Raw genomic sequence first — 2,500 nt, 5'->3', positions numbered from 1 at the left:
GTAGAACAGAGAGAAGAAGAACAAAAAGAGCAAGGAGAGAGGTTGACAGAGTAGAACAGAGAGAAGAAGAACAAAGAGAACAAGGAGAGAGAGGTTGACAGAGTAGAACAGAGAGAAGAAGAACAAAGAGAGCAAGGAGAGAGGGGTTGACAGAGTAGAACAGAGAAGAAGAACAAAGAGAGCAAGGAGAGAGAGGTTGACAGAGTAGGACAGAGAAGAAGAACAAAGAGAGCAAGGAGAGAGAGGTTGGCAGAGTAGAACAGAGAGAAGAAGAACAAAGAGAGCAAGGAGAGAGAGGTTGACAGAGTAGAACAGAGAAGAAGAACAAAGAGAGCAAGGAGAGAGAGGTTGACAGACTGGGCCAGCAGTAGATGGTGAAAGAGAGACAGGGAAAATGAACACAAAGGAAGCAGGAGTTAAGGCAAGGTGCTCACTGTTCTGTCTCTCTCTCTCTCTCGCCCTCTTTCTCTCCTAAACTCTCTCCATTTCTCACTGTCACACCCTCTCCTCCTCCTACTTCTCCCCATCTCTCCCTCCTCCCCATCTCTCCCTCCTTCCCTCTGTCTCCTCTCAGTGTGGGTGTGTGTTTTCATTTCATGCATGGTGCTCAACTGAGGGTGATGTAATTAAAGCCTATTATAGCCTGGGCCAGAGTGATGATGCTGATGAGGCTTTATATTAGAGAGAGAACACTAACGGATGGCCCACGTCACTATGGGTTAGGAGACACCAGGCTACAGTACAGTCTCTATCTGTCTTCCTTCCTTCCTTCCTTCCTTCCTTCCTTCCTTCCTTCCTTCCTTCCTTCCCTTCCCTTCCTTCCTTCCTTCCTTCCTTCCTTCCTTCCTTCCTTCCTTCCGTCCCTTCCTTCCTTCCTTCCCCTCTCCTCTCTCTCTCTCTCTCTCTCGCTGTCATTCCTTCTCTCTCTCTTTCCTTCTCTCTCTCTCCCCTCTTTCTCTCTCAACCCCCTTCTTTCTCTCTCTCCCCCTCAAGTTCCCTCTTTCACAGAACTGATGCAGGTCTTTATGACGTTATTCATTTGGCCATGTCATTTACATTTTACATTTAAGTCATTTAGCAGACGCTCTTATCCAGAGCAAAATGTCTTTGATATCCTGTTATGATACAGCTGACGAAGGCTCGTGTGACATCTCTGTCATGGCAGTTTGTTGTGTCATCTGAAGTTATTCTGGATCGTGACACTGTTACGTACTGCCTCATAGTCCTTAACAAAGATGGAGCTAAAGAAATATCAAACATATTTATTAAAGTCAGTAGTGTAAGGGAGTGGTGGTGTGCGTGGTGATAATGAGGGGTGTTGAGAAGTGCCTAAAGAAATAAACACAAAGAAGCCTCAAAATGCCACTGAGTGGAGAGAGTCTCTTCGATGTACGGAGGAAAGGTGTAGTTATCCCGAGCCCAGGTGTGTCCCATTTCGGAAAACAAGAACAAGGAGACAGAACTGGGCGGGTCGTCACCCCCCCATAAAACCACCAAGGACCCCGGAACACCACACCAACCAACCAAAAAAATACAATTGTAAATATTCAACAAAATACACATTAATATTCAAAAAAATACACATTAACAAAAATAAAATCCTGCCCCAGCCAACCTCGTCCTCCACAGACCTCAGCAACCTTTCAGAGGACAAGGACAACAGGGAACAGAAGACAGGAGCGACTGGACAACACAAAACACCCAGGCTAACTTGCTCTTACTGCAGATAGACTACAACAGACTGGCTCCCAGGCTAACTCTTTCTGTCTCCCTTTCCCTGTTCTCGTGTTCTGTCTTTTTCTCTTTCTGTCTCCCTTTCTCTAAGTCTTGTTCTTTCTCTGTCTGTATTTTACTCCTCTTCACTCCTCACCTAGGATAGTCCGCATAGTCTCCTTTACTGTAGATGCTCTACAGATGGTCATACCATCAACAAACTGTTGATAAGGATCTGACTATCTGTTGTTAGCGGTTGATGTTACTTGTCAATAACACAGACCGCAAGACAAATCAGGGGGGAAATAATTGGTTTATTCAAAGAGGACAAATCATAATCACTGTTATGCTGAGAGGTAGATGTTCATTCTCCCCTGTCCTCAGTGATTCTCTCCACAGAACAAAGGCACAGGATGTAGTTTTATAACCCAACCCTAGCCTGTGGTTGACCAATTAGAATTCCTTGCAATAAAACTTGGCCAATGGTCAAATAACAAGTATCCTGTTGCAGGCTCAATGCCTAGACAAATTCCTCCTATGTCTCTGACCCATTGATAATTCATTCCCTATTACAGAAAAAAAACACTATTTCCATTGATCGTTAATTCCCTCTTGACCTTTAGTCCTCTGCGTTGTGTATTTATCTTCAAAATATTCTTACACTGTTGATAAGCAACTAATTGCTAAGGTTACGATTAGGGTTAGGGTAGGGTTAAGAACAAGGTTTATAATAAGGGTTAGGGTTAGGATAATGGTTAAGGTTAGGTTAGGGCTAGGGTTAGTAGAT

The 2,500-nt window shown here is 44.1% G+C and overlaps 1 protein-coding gene across 7 annotated transcripts in view; it reads left to right on the top strand.

The window, feature by feature from the left end:
- The window catches only part of LOC106581498 (muscleblind-like protein 1), a 155,545-nt gene that overhangs the window by 111,474 nt on the left and 41,571 nt on the right, over positions 1-2,500 (top strand). The window lies entirely within an intron of this gene.

The sequence above is a fragment of the Salmo salar genome, chromosome 20 (assembly GCF_965601325.2).
Source record: "Salmo salar chromosome 20, fSalSal1, whole genome shotgun sequence".
In the NCBI taxonomy this organism is placed as follows: domain Eukaryota; kingdom Metazoa; phylum Chordata; class Actinopteri; order Salmoniformes; family Salmonidae; genus Salmo; species Salmo salar.
This window is presented reverse-complemented; position numbering and strand designations above follow the sequence as displayed.